The sequence below is a fragment of the Mobula hypostoma genome, chromosome 4 (assembly GCF_963921235.1).
Source record: "Mobula hypostoma chromosome 4, sMobHyp1.1, whole genome shotgun sequence".
In the NCBI taxonomy this organism is placed as follows: Eukaryota; Metazoa; Chordata; class Chondrichthyes; order Myliobatiformes; family Myliobatidae; genus Mobula; species Mobula hypostoma.
Window position 1 is genome coordinate 179,070,992 of NC_086100.1, and position 14,040 is coordinate 179,085,031.

At 43.6% G+C, this 14,040-nt stretch overlaps 1 long non-coding RNA gene across 3 annotated transcripts in view; it reads right to left on the reverse strand.

Moving 5' to 3' along the window:
* The window catches only part of LOC134345824 (uncharacterized), a 44,957-nt gene extending 44,417 nt beyond the window's left edge, over positions 1-540 (reverse strand). For 2 of the 3 annotated variants that reach the window (XR_010017771.1, XR_010017773.1), the window contains exon 1: positions 448-517. This is a non-coding gene — a long non-coding RNA (uncharacterized LOC134345824). Of the gene's footprint in view, positions 1-447 lie in introns of all 3 variants that reach the window. The other variant, XR_010017772.1, reaches the window with a different exon arrangement.
* Positions 541-14,040: the final 13,500 nt, after the last annotated feature.

Here is a 14,040-nt window from a genome sequence, read left to right on the forward strand (position 1 = left end):
TATTCTCCACAGATCCTGCCTGACTTGCTGAGCTCCTCTTGCATCTTGCATGTGTTACTGTGCGTATCGGTTACATGAAAACAAACCAGGACCGAGTACAGGGTATGGCGTGCTTCCAAAATAACTAAGCTCCAAGTCAGAAAAAGTACGCTCAATCCTTTACAACGAAACCAGCAAATACAAGCTATCATGTAGCAATAAAGCTAGAGAAACTAAATTAATAATCTAGGGAGTTATGTAACGAAGCGAAGTTATCGGTTAGCAACAAAGATCACCCCCGTGGCTCGCTCCCTCTCAGCTGGACTAAACAGACTAAGGCGAAGCAAGAATACGCAACTATACTCGTTTGCTTCTACCGCGCCCCAACCCAGCTGACAAATTACCCATAATAAACGTGCAACACAAAATACAATACAGACAGACAGAAAGTAGATACATGGCTCTTACACTGTGACCTGCCACTTGTCTGCCAGGATTGGACTCCTTTCCTCTATTCACCACGGTCAGAACAAAAGCCACAATCTCCGTCTTCAATTGCTGTCATCAACACGTGTGTGATTATTTCAGTGCCCCTGATACTGGTTGAGAAGACCAAGTAGTCCGGGGATCTGCGAACTTACTGAATGATCTTAGAACGGTTCAATTCCCACCACTGTGGGGGGTTTGTACATTCTCGCCGTTACGCGGGGGTTTCGATCAGATCCTCCGGTTTCCCCCCACATTTAAAGATGTACGGATTAGGGTTAGTAAATTATGCACCTACTGTACTATGTTGGTGCCAGAAGCATGGTAACACTTAAGGGCTGCCCCCCCCCCCCGGCACATCGCAGACGGCGGTGCAAACAACGCGTTTCATTTTAGATTTTGATGCACTTGCAACAAATAAAGTTAATCTTTAACCTTTAGAATTTGAGACGTTTTTGATGAAGTTAGTGACCGATCCCCATCTGCTGCTTTTTCCCCTTGGCCCACCGGTAGCGAAGGTCCCCCAGGAAATATTTCCGGGAGCCATGGAGTATCCAGAGGAGGCTGATTGTCCAAATACGTCTGTGCAATTCAAACAAGAACAATCCAACCCAAACCCACTAGACAACAGGTCCTCAGGTTCATGTCCAAAACATTTTAAATTCAGTGACGGGGTTTCTGCGTCCACCACTAACTCGAGGAAGTTATTAAGCCTGGGAGTGAAATTAAAAGGGAAATCAGGAAAGCAAAGAGTACAATAGGAAAAAAAAAAGGGGTATGAAGGGCTGTGATCAAGGTGTGGGTCAACGGGTCTAGGCAGAATAACAGTTTGGCACAGACTAGATGGGCTGAAGGGCCTGTGTCTTGCCCGTTGTGCTCTATGACTGTATGACTATAAGAAGATATTTAAGGGAAGAATAGACCATAAGACATACAGTAGGAGCAGAATTAGGCCATTTGGCCCAGCAAGTCTGCAACCCCATTCTATCTTGGTTGATTTACTATCCGTCTCAATGCCATTCTCCTGCCTTCTCCCTCTAACCTTTGATGCCCTTATTTACTTACCAAACTATTAAATATACCCAATGACTTGGCCTCCGCAGCTGCCTGTGGCAATGAATTCCACAGATTCACCATCCTCTAGCTAAAGAAATCCCTGCTCATGTGCTGTTCTAAATGTCCTCCCTATATCCACTCTATAGTAGGATAGAGCTATTACTGCCTGGTTTGGTGCAGCATCATCTCACAATACAGTAAATGAAAACTACAATGAACTGTCAGGACAGTGGAAAAGGTCATTGGCTGCAGTCTATCATCACTACGGGACTTGAATGTATCCATGAAAAAGCAGTGGGTGGAGAAATTATTGTGGATATTACCCACCCAGCAATCTCCCTTTTTCAAAAGCTTCCTTCTGGAAAGCATTAAAACAAAAACATGCCATCTTAAAAGTTTCTTCCCTGAGCTGTAAATCATTCTAGTTAGCCCCCACCACCCCCCTCTATCTATTACGGCAATCACTGCACTGTTAGGACATTAAACCACTTTCTATAAAGCTTTTTACATTGTAAGTACATGCTAGTATTTATGTACATTTTATTCCATGCATCTAAATTTATCTTTATTTAATTTTTTATTTTCTACAATTGTTGAATGTTGCTGTGTTTTGTTGCCTTCGCATCAACACACTGCGGCAATTTCCTATTAAAAAGTAAATGTATATAGTGAATAAAGTTGACCCCTGGTCCTTGAGTGACAAAACTGAGTCAGGGGAAGAGATGTGGCTTGTGTTCTTAGTGAAACGCTTGCAGCAGTTTTAACGAGTTGAGTTTGTTGTCATGTGCATAAGTACGGTGAGGTAGAATGGAAAACGTGCTCTCACATGGATGAAAGAAAAGTGGAGGGCTATTTAGGACAGAAGGGTGAGATTGATCTTAAAGTAGATTGAAAGTTCCATAACATCGAGGGCTGAAGAGCCTGTACCGTGTTGTAATGTTCTATATTCTAATATGATCTCTTTTCATTCTAACGAACTCTAAGTGACCATAAACGTAGTTAGCCCAATCTCTCTTCATACAACCAGCCCATTTCAATGTTGTTGCACTCTGCCAATGGCAGCAGTTCCCAGCCTGGGGTCTACAGACCCCTTGGTTAATGGTAGGGGTCCATGGCCTAAAAAGGGTTGGGAATCCCTGCTCTTTGGCAAGTATATTCTTTCTCAGGCAAGGAAACTGAAACTGCACCAACTGTGGTCTCCTCTTCATAATTGTAGTCAGGCATCTTTGATCCTGTACACAAAATCCTCTTGCAATGGAGCCATCATAACAGTTGCCTTTACAAAACTGTGAGGCATTCAGAATTAAACTTGAGGATGGCATTTACAGCACAGGTAAAGAAAAAATGTTTCCACTGTCAGCACAGGGAGAAACCAAGGCCCAGGATGAGGGGATCAGTTAAAAGTGCCATGGGGAAAATACTTCTTAAGGCAGTAAATGGTTTGCGTCTGGAGTGCACTGCCAGACCGGTAGTTGAGGCATGGAGACAGTAGGACTTTAAGTTCAAGTTCAAGTTCATGGTCATCTGAATGTACAAACACACAAAACAACATTTTGCTGAAACATGGTACACCCACACAACATATATCACACACAGCACATAAAGCAAAATATTACCGTTAGAACGTTAATAAAATATAATTCAAAAATACTTGTAGCGCACAGCACAAGTAAACAGTAAAGAGCTCGCTGTCCTAGTGATGAAACTTTGCCAGTCATTAGCCTCACTGCCTGAGGGAAGCAAATGTGATGTTCCTGTACTTCCTTCCTGATAGAAGAGGGTCAAAAGAGATTGTGGAATGGACAGTCGGGATCTGCAATAGTGCTGTACTTCGGTCCCTTCATCTACGATGCACCGGCAAGAATCAAAAGTAGTGGGGGAGGGAGACCCTAGTGATCCTCTTGGTGGTTTTAACCATTCTCTGTAGGGTCTTGTGGTCCGATGCCTTGCAGCTTCTGTACCGCGCAATGATGGTGCTCGTGTAGGAAGTTGTTAAAATGGGGGCAGGGAGCCTTGCATGTCTCAATTTCCTCAAAAAATTACAGACACTGCTGTACCTTCTTGACAAGTGAGGGGGTATTGTGCATTCAGAATAGATGGACTGGGTGATCCAGTCCCATGCTGGAACCATCCTCAGCATCGGATTCTGTGGATAGTTCAGGGCAATGGCTGAATTGCTCGGCCAGGATGCTGTTGACGTGGATCAGTGTTGGCAAGGGGCCTTTGGGTGTTTCTGAAAGTAAGCTGGAACATTGAGCAGGGATAAAACCTCTGTATAAACAGAACATGCAATTTCGGATCAACATTAAAATTAGCTCTGGTCATTTTTGCTTTGTTTGTATTACAGAGAATTCCTGATACTGAAGCTGCCTGTTAGAAATGCACCACTACATCCAAGTTTGGTTCCAATTGGGTGGACCTCTGCTAGCAATCTGATCAGTTAAAGCTGTGTTTAGTTCAGAGTTTCCTGATCTTCAAAGCCAATGGCAATTCCTTCAAATTAAAAGCATAGTCAACTAGCTTCTAGGGAAATTTTAGTTTCCTGGTTGGAAGCACCACAGACAAAATTAAAGATGGAAAATGTGCTTGTCTCTCCAGCTTAAAGTCCCTGTGGGTCCTTTGTCTGCCTTTCAGATGGACAAGAATACCGCAGACACCCCCTTAGGTACAGAGTTAAACGACCAGACTAGTTATTCAGAGACTTGAGGTTCAAATGCTACAATAGCAAATACAGGATTTAACATTGAAAATCAACTGAAAAAAGGTGCTAATGAACACAAGAGATTCTGCAGATGCTGGAATCCAGAGCAACACATGCACAAAAATGCTGGAGGAGCTCATCAGGTCAGGCAACATCAGAATCAGGTTTATTATCACCGGCATGTGACGTGAAATTTGTTAGCTTAGCAGGGGCAGTTTAATGCAATACATAATCAGCAGGAAAAGGGAGGAGGTCCTGAAAACAGACTACATGGAGTTAGGAAGGAAGTTGAGAAGCAGGACCACAAAGGTAGTAATCTCGGGATTACTGCCTGTGCCACGTGACAGTGAGAATAGGAATAGATTGAAGTGGAGGGTAAATGCGTGGCTGAGGGATTGGAGCAGGGGGCAGGGATTCAGACTTCTGGATCATTAAGACCTCTTTAGGGGCAGGCATGACCTGTACAAAAAGGACGGGTTGCACTTGAATCCAAGGGGGACCAATATCCTGGTGGGGAGGTTTGCAAAGACTATTGGGGAGAGTTTAAACTAGAATTGCTAGGGAGTGGGAATTGAATTGAAGAGGCGGAGGAAGGGGCAGTTGGCTCACAACTAGAGAAAGCTTGGAGACAGTGTGAAAGGGAGGATAGGCAGGTGATAGAGAAGGGACACACTCAGACCGATGGTTTGAGATGTGTCTATTTTAATGCAAGAAGAATTATGAACAAAGCAGATGAGTTTAGAACGTGGATCGGTACTTGGAGCTATGATGTTGTGGCCATTGCAGAGACCTGGATGGCTCAGGGGAATGGTTACTTCAAGTGCCAGGCTTTAGATGTTTCAGAAAGGACATGGAGGGAGGCAAAAGATATCGGGGCATGGCACTGTTGATCAGAGATAGTGTCACGGATGCAGAAAAGGAGGAAGACATGGATGGATTGTCTATGGAGTCTCTGTGGGTGGAAGTTAGGACCAGGAAGAGGTCAATAACTCTATTGGCTGTTTTTTATAGACCATCCAATAGTAACAGGGACATCGAGGAGCAGATAGGGAGACAGATTCTGGAAAGGTGTAATAATAATAAGGTTAACATGAAGAAATCTGCAGATGCTGGAAATTCAAGCAACACACACAAAAAGTGCTGGTGAACGCAGCAGGCCAGGCAGCATCTATAGGAAGAGGTACAGTTGACATTTTGGGCTGAGACCTTTTGTCAGGACTAACTGAAAGAAGGATAGTAAGGGATTTGAAAGTGGGACGGGTAGGGGGAGATCTGAAAATCCAATAATAACAAGGTTGTTGTGGGAGATTTTAATTTCCCGAATATTGACTGGCATCTCCCTAGAGCAAGGGATTTAGATGGGATGGAGTTTGTTCGGTGTGTTTAGGAAAGTTTCTTGACACAATATGTAGACAAGCCTACAAGAGGAGAGGCTGTACTTGATCTGGTATTAGGAAATGAACCTGGACGGGTGTCAGATCTCTTAGTGGGAGAGCATTTTGGAGATAGTGATTACAATTCTATCTCCTTTACCACAGCATTGGAGAGGGATAGGAACAGACAAGTTAGGAAAGGATTTAATTGGAGTAAAGGGAAATATGAGGCTATCAGGCAGGAACTTGGAAGCATAAATTGGAAACAGATGTTCTCAGGGAAATTTACAGAAGAAATGTGGCCAATATCAGGGGATATTTGCTTGGAGTTCTGCATAGAAACTTTCCAATGAGAGAGGGAAAGGATGGTAGGGTACAGAGACCATGGTGTACAAAGGCTGTTATAAATCTAGTCAAGAAGAAAAGAAGAGCTTACGAAAGGTTCAAAAAACTAGGTAATGATAGAGATCTTAATGAAGGAGCTTAAGAATGAAATTAGGAGAGCCAGAAGCGGCCATGAGAAAGCTTTGGTGGACAGGATTAAGGAAAGCCCCAAGGAATTCAACAAGTATGTGAAGAGCAAGAGGATAAGATGTGAGAGAATAGGACCAATCAAGTGTGACAGTGGAAAAGTGTGTATGGAACCAGAGGAGATAGCAGAGGTACTTAACGCATACTTTGCTTCAGTATTCACTACGGGAAAGGAACTTAGTGATTGCAGGGATGACTTACAGCGGACTGAAAAGCTTGAGCATGCAGATATTAAGGAAGAGGATGTGCTGGAGCTTTTGGAAAGCATCAAGTTGGATAAGTCACCAGGACCAGATGAGATGTACCCCAGGCTACTGTGGGAGGCGAGGGATGAGATTGCGGTACCTCTGGCGATGATTTTTGCATCACTAATGGGGATGGGAGAGGTTCTGGAGGATTGGAGGGTTGTAGATGTTGTTCCCTTATTCAAGAAGAGGAGTAGAGATAGCCCAGGAAATTATAGACCAGTTAGTCTTACCTCAGTGGTTGGTAAGTTGATGGAAAAGATCCTGAGAGGCAAGATTTATGAACATTTGGAGAGGCATAATATGATAAGGAATAGTCAGCATGGCTTTGTCAATGGCAGGTCGTGCCTTACGAGCCTGATTGAATTTTTTGAGGTTGTGACTAAACACATTGATGAAGGAAGAGCAGTAGATGTAGTGTATATGGATTTCAGCAAGGCATTTGATAAGGTACCCCATGTAAGCCTTATTGAGAAAGTAAGGAAGCATGGGATCCAAGGGGACATTGCTTTGTGGATCCAGAACTGGCTTACCTACAGAAGGCAAAGAGTGGTTGTAGATGGGTCATATTCTGCATGGAGGTCAGTGACCAGTAGTGTGCCTCAGGGGTCTGTTCTGAGACCCCTACTCTTTGTGAGTTTTATAAATGACCTGGATGAGGAAGTGGAGGGACGGGTTCGTACATTTGCTGATGACACAAAGGTTGGAGGTGTTGTGGATAGTGTGGAGGGCTGTCCGAGGTTACAGCGGGACATTGATAGGATGCAAAACTGGGCTGAGAAGTGGCAGATGAAGTTCAACCCAGATAATTGTGAGGTAATTATTTTGGTAGGTCAAATATATTGGCAGAATATAGTATTAATAGTAAAACTCTTTGCAGTGTGGATCATCAGAGGGATATTGGGGTCCAAATCCATGGGACATTCAAATCTGTGCAGGTTGACACTGTGGTTAAAAAGGCATATGGTATGTTGGCCTTCATCAATTGTGGGATTGAGTTTAAGAGCCGAGATGTAATGTTGCAGCTAAATAGGACCCTGGTCAGACCCCACTTGGAGTACTGTGCTCAGTTCTGGTCACCTCACTACAGGAAGGATGTCGAAACCATAGGAAGGGTGCAGAGGAGATTTATAAGGATCTTGCCTGGATTGGGGAACATGCCTTATGAGAATAGGTTGAATGAACTCGGCCTTTTCTCCTTGGAGCGACGGAGGATGAGTGGTGACCTGATAGAGGTGTATAAGATGATGAGAGGCATTGGTTGTGTGGATAGTCAGAGGCTTTTTCCCAAGGCTGAAATGGCTAACACGAGAGGACACATTTTTGAGGTGCTTGGAAGTAGGTACAGAGGAGATGTCAGGGGTAAATTTTTTACGCAGAGAGTGGTGAGTACGTGGAATGGGCTGCCGGCGACAGTGGAGGAAGCGGATACGATAGGGTCTTTTAAATGTCTCCTGGACAGGTACATGGAGCTTAGAAAAATAGTGGACTATGGGTAGAAGCTAGGTAGTTCTAAGGTAAGGACATGTTTGGCACAGCTTTGTGGGCTGAAGGGCCTGTATTGTGCTGTAGGTTTTCTATGTTTCTAAGTTTCTAAGTAAATCAATTTTGTATATTGAATAGATTTTAAAAAATGTGCAAAAATATAAATACTGTATATTAAAAAAAAGTGAGGTAGTGTTCAAAGATTCAATATCCATTTAGGAATCGGAGAAGAAGCTGTTCCTGAATCGCTGAGTGTGTGCCTTCAGGCTTCTGTACCTCCTACCTGATGGTAACAGTGAGAAAAGGGCATGCCCTGGGTGCTGGAGGTCATCAACAATGGATGCTGTCTTCCTGAGACACTGCTCCCTAAAGATGTCCTGGGTACGTTGTAGGCTAGTACCCAAGATGGAGCTGACTGGATTTAGAACCTCCTGCAGCTTCTTTCGGTCCTGTAACAGGAAGCGAAGGGCCAGTCATCCCAACATCTACCATTGGGAAAATGCTGGAATCTATTGTATTTAGATCTTAATGAGGCAAATGAAACAGAATGTGCGTGGTTTGATTGAAGAGAAATGATGATTGACCCACTGTGTTCCTCCAGCAGGTTGTTTGTTGCTTCAGATTCTTGTGGCTTTCCGGTGTTTGACAAATTTGTTGAGGTTGATATATGCTTGGTGTATAAATGGGAATTAGTAAATGTAATTAATGTATTTGGACTTCCAGATCACCATCATTACGTGACGTATTGCAGAATGTAGGCGGTCATAGTCTCGTCACCATAATTGTTCTTGGGAAAATTTTCTACAGAGATGATTTGCTGTTGTCATCCTCTGGGCAGTGTCTTTACAAGACGGGTGACCCGAGCCATTATCAATACTCTTCAGAGATTGTCTGCCTGGCATTAGCAGTTGCATAACCAGAACTTGTGATACTCCCCAGCTGTTCCCATGGCTTCACATGACCCCAGTTGGGAGTGGGGGGCACTAAACAGGTGCTACACCTTGCCCAAGGGTGACCTACAGGCTAATGGGGGGAAAGAATGCCTTACACCTCCTTAGGTAGAGACCTATCTCCATCCTGCCTCCCAAGGATTTTCAGAAGATAACTGATAAAATTGAGTGTTGATGTTTTTGGTACATATCTGTCAACACACCACTATTAGCAAATTTCTAATACATGTATATGGTGGATAAAGTTGATCCTTGTTAAGGTCATAAGAGGGTACTTTTACACATAATGCTTGATTTTGGTGTAAAATATTGGTATATATGGTGGATCGAATGGCAGGGAACTGGGCTTTATGGGACAGAACCTAACTCAGGGAGTTATCTTTGAAAGGAAGTGGGAAGAGAAGAATGTTCCAGATAAAAATATTGAAATATGAGTCTTGATTTCCCCCATTCCAGCCACTGGAAGCTTCATCAATGCGATAAGCTTCTATTAAAAGTATTTCACAGTAAGGTGCTGACTTAGCAAGGATGTCCACATCTTGATAAATGTAGACTTGATAAATTGAAAAAGGCATACACACAGGTCCTGCCCTTCTTAAACACAATAGATTCTACAGATGCTGGAAATCTTGAGCAACACACACAAAATGCTAAAGTGACTCAGCAGGTCAGGCAGCTTGTAGAGGAATAAACTTTCGACGTTTTGGTCTGAAACCTTTCTCCTGTCCTTATGGCATCCACAGCATTTCTGAAGGTCCTGCCACTGGAATGTGAATAAGCAGCTCCCAAACTTCAGATGTCCAGAATATCTTACCCATTCCTCTCTGGCTCGCCACCTTCCTTTCTTGCCTTAAGATGCTCCCTAAAAACTTATCCCTTTCTCCAAAGTTTTGGTTATCTGCCCCATTACCATAATTTTTAAAATATTTTGTACAGCAGCTCTGCTAAGAATGCTAGAACTGTTTTGAGTTAATAGCTTGGGCAATACTTGCAAAATGAGTTCAAGACTGATAAACTACTGTATGACACTTTCGGAGAAGAAGTTTATTGAATCAGCACAGAAATGAGTTCTGTTGGCCTACCTTGTCCATGCAAGTGTGCTGCCTATCTAGTCCCATTTGCCTGCATTAGACCTGTATCTCTTTACTCCTTTCCTATTGAAATATTTGTTCAAACAATTTTTAAATGCAGAAATTGTATCTGCTTCCCCCTGTTCCTTTGGCAGCTCAGCATATCATTCAAGATATTTACCACCCTGTGCCTTATAAAAAATATTATCCCTCAAATCTTTAAAATTATCCCTTCTCACCCTAAACCTCTACCATGTAGTTCTGGACTCCTCTGCTGTGGGAAAAGACTCAGACTACCTATCCTTTGTATGTCCCTCATAATCTTATAAACCTCTCTCAGCTCATTTCTTAGCCTCCTACATCCTCTCCACGTGCATTCTCTGAAACCTTCCGTGCTTTAAGTTTTCATTAAGTCTCCTCCTACTTCTCAAAACTCTGGTAGACTGAAGCAAAACCTGTCCACCTGCTCCTTAGAGGCCAGCCTGTCATTTCAGGATTCAGTCTTATATCTCTTAGCTGGAGTGCTACTAATGCATTTACATTTTCCCTTAACTATAGAGGCTTCCTATACGACAGGCCATTCAGCCCAGTGATTCCATGCTGACCACCAAGCACACAGTTACACTAATCCAGACATTATATTATTCTCCCTACATTCCCATCAAGTGCCCCCAGGTTCTACGTCTGACCTGCACTTGAGGGGCATTTTACTGTGATCAGTAAACCTACCAACCCACACAGTTTTGGGATTAAATTTTGGGAACGCTCCTTCTTCAGATTTCTGAAAAGTCCATGAGCACTACCTCACCATGCTGCCCGCTTTGTATTTATTTATTTTTTTAAATATTTTTTTTTGTTGTATCCTACATTTTTTATGTCTTGTGCTGTACTGCTGCAGCAAAACAATTATTTTCATGACATTTGTCGGTGATAATAAACCTAATTCTGATTCTCTTCCTCATTCCTCAACCAGACTAAAGAAGATATCTGGTCTTGGCTCCCTTGCCAAGTATACACCTTTCTTTCTCTGGCCGGGCATCCAAGAGCCACCTGCCAGGACCTTCTGCAGTCCATGTCAGTCAGCTTGTAACAGTTTTCATCAGAATCCCTAGCAGGAGGTCTGGAGTCACACCAAAGATCAAGGATCAACTTTGTCCCCAATATAATAAATGAACAGGTGTTAAGAATTTGCCATGGTGTGCTGACAGGCCATGCAACAAAAAAGAACATTCAACAATTATAATAACTAAGGAATTATATAAAAATAAACTTACAGATATGGAATAAAATGTTTACAAATACATAAATACCAGCAAATTATAAACACGAGGTGCTGCAGGTGCTGAGAATCCAGAGTAAAACACAAAATACTGAAGGAACTAATACTGAAAGGCCTAGATAGAGTGGATGAGGAAAGGATGTTTCCTGTAGTGGAGAGGAATAAAGAGTTGACGTTTCAGGCCAAGACCCTTCATCGGGACTAGAAAGGAAGGGAGAAGAAGCCAGAATAAGATGGGGGAGGGGAAGGAGTACCAGTTAAAAGGTGATAGGTGGAAATGGTAAAAGACTGAAGGAGGAATCTGATAGGAGAGGAGAATGGACCATGGAAACATAGAAACATAGAAGCATAGAAAATAGGTGCAGGAGTAGGCCATTCGGCTCTTCGAGCCTGCACCGGCATTTATTATGATCATGGCTGATCATCCAACTCAGAACCCCGCCCCAGCCTTCCCTCCATACCCCCTGACCCCCGTAGCCACAAGGGCCATATCTAACTCCCTCTTAAATATAGCCAATGAACTGGCCTCAACTGTTTCCTGTGGCAGAGAATTCCACAGATTCACCACTCTCTGTGTGAAGAAGTTTTTCCTAATCTCGGTCCTAAAAGGCTTCCCCTCTATCCTCAAACGGTGGCCCCTTGTTCTGGACTTCCCCAACATCGGGAACAATCTTCCTGCATCTAGCCTGTCCAATCCCTTTAGGATCTTGTACGTTTCAATCAGATCCCCCCTCAATCTTCTAAATTCCAACGAGTACAAGCCCAGTTCATCCAGTCTTTCTTCATATGAAAGTCCTGCCATCCCAGGAATCAATCTGTGAACCTTCTTTGTACTCCCTCTATGGCAAGGATGTCTTTCCTCAGATTAGGGGACCAAAACTGCACACAATACTCCAGGTGTGGTCTCACCAAGGCCTTGTACAACTGCAGTAGTACCTCCCTGCTCCTGTACTCGAATCCTCTCGCTATAAATGCCAGCATACCATTCGCCTTTTTCACCGCCTGCTGTACCTGCATGCCCACTTTCAATGACTGGTGTATAATGACACCCAGGTCTCGTTGCACCTCCCCTTTTCCTAATCGGCCACCATTCAGATAATAATCTGTTTTCCTATTTTTGCCACCAAAGTGGATAACGTCACATTTATCCACATTAAATTGCATCTGCCATGAATTTGCCCACTCACCAAACCTATCCAAGTCACCCTGCATCCTCTTAGCATCCTCCTCACAGCTAACACTGCCACCCAGCTTCGTGTCATCCGCAAGCTTGGAGATGCTGCATTTAATTCCCTCATCCAAGTCATTAATATATATTGTAAACAACTGGGGTCCCAGCACTGAGCCTTGCGGTACCCCACTAGTCACCGCCTGCCATTCTGAAAAGGTCCCGTTTATTCCCACTCTTTGCTTCCTGTCTGCTAACCAATTCTCCACCCACACCAATACCTTACCCCCAATACCGTGTGCTTTAAGTTTGCACACTAATCTCCTGTGTGGGACCTTGTCAAAAGCCTTTTGAAAATCCAAATATACCACATCCACTGGTTCTCCCCTATCCACTCTACTAGTTACATCCTCAAAAAATTCTATGAGATTCGTCAGACATGATTTTCCTTTCACAAATCCATGCTGACTTTGTCCGATCATTTCTCCGCTTTCCAAACGTGCTGTTATCACATCCTTGATAACTGACTCCAGCAGTTTCCCCACCACCGACGTTAGGCTAATCGGTCTATAATTCCCCGGTTTCTCTCTCCCTCCTTTTTTAAAAAGTGGAGTTACATTAGCCACCCTCCAATCCTCAGGAACTAGTCCAGAATCTAACGAGAAAGGGAAGGAGGAGGGGCACCGGGGGAGGTCATAGGCAGAAAAGGTCAGTGGGGAGCCAGAATAGGGAATGGAAGAAAGGGGAGGGGGGAGAGAGAGGGGGAAATTGATGTTCATACCATTAGGTTGGTGGCTACCCAGATGGAATATGAGTTTCCAAACCAAGAATGGCCTCAACGTGGCAGTAGAGGAGGCCATGGACTGACACGTCGGTATGGGAGTTGGGATTGGAGTTAACATAGTTGGCCACCGGGATATCCTGCTTGTTGAAATGGCAAGAGAAGTAATCAATCGAAAGCAGAGACCTGGGATCCTTGGGAGGCCTGAAAACAGAGCCGAAAGCAAGGTGGAATAAGACAGTGGTGGGGGCAAGTTCCCAAGAAGGACATATGGTTGTGGTAGTGAGCCTGGGTGAGCTCATGGTTGAAGACTCAGACAGCAGCTGAGATCATAGAGGGGGAGCAGGAAGAGAGGATCTCAGAGAACTCCCGTCAAAGAGAAGGTACTAAGTTTTCAAGTACCAGCATGATTTACAACATAAACATTATGAAAAGTGTTTTAAAGTGTTTATAGGGCAGTACAGTTAGAGGAATGGTGGCTGACTGGAATGGTTGATCATATAGAGCAGACTGGGTAACCCTTCCTCAGAAGGACATTAGCGAACCAGCTTAGTTTTTCATGGTTACCAATACAGATTTCTTTTCTACTTCCAGACTTCTTTAAATGACTGAATCTAAATTTCCCAGTTGCGCTGCTGGGATTTGAACTCATGCCGATGTACCATCTGTCCAGGGCCTCTAGATAATTATTCTAGCAATCGCCAGTGTACTCCTGTTCCTCCCAGAAGATGGACACTAAGAGGAGAGGCACCACACTTACTCTTTCCAGATGGAGCCCTTGTACAACGTTAGTACAGGACAGGGAGAGGTCTTGGGCAAAGAGCCTCAGAAATTATTAGAGCTGCTTTTTCACAGTTCTGTATCAGTGATCATATTCCTGTGCAGTACTGCTCCATGTTATGTAATTTGCAATGATCAGCATCTTTTTAAGTAACG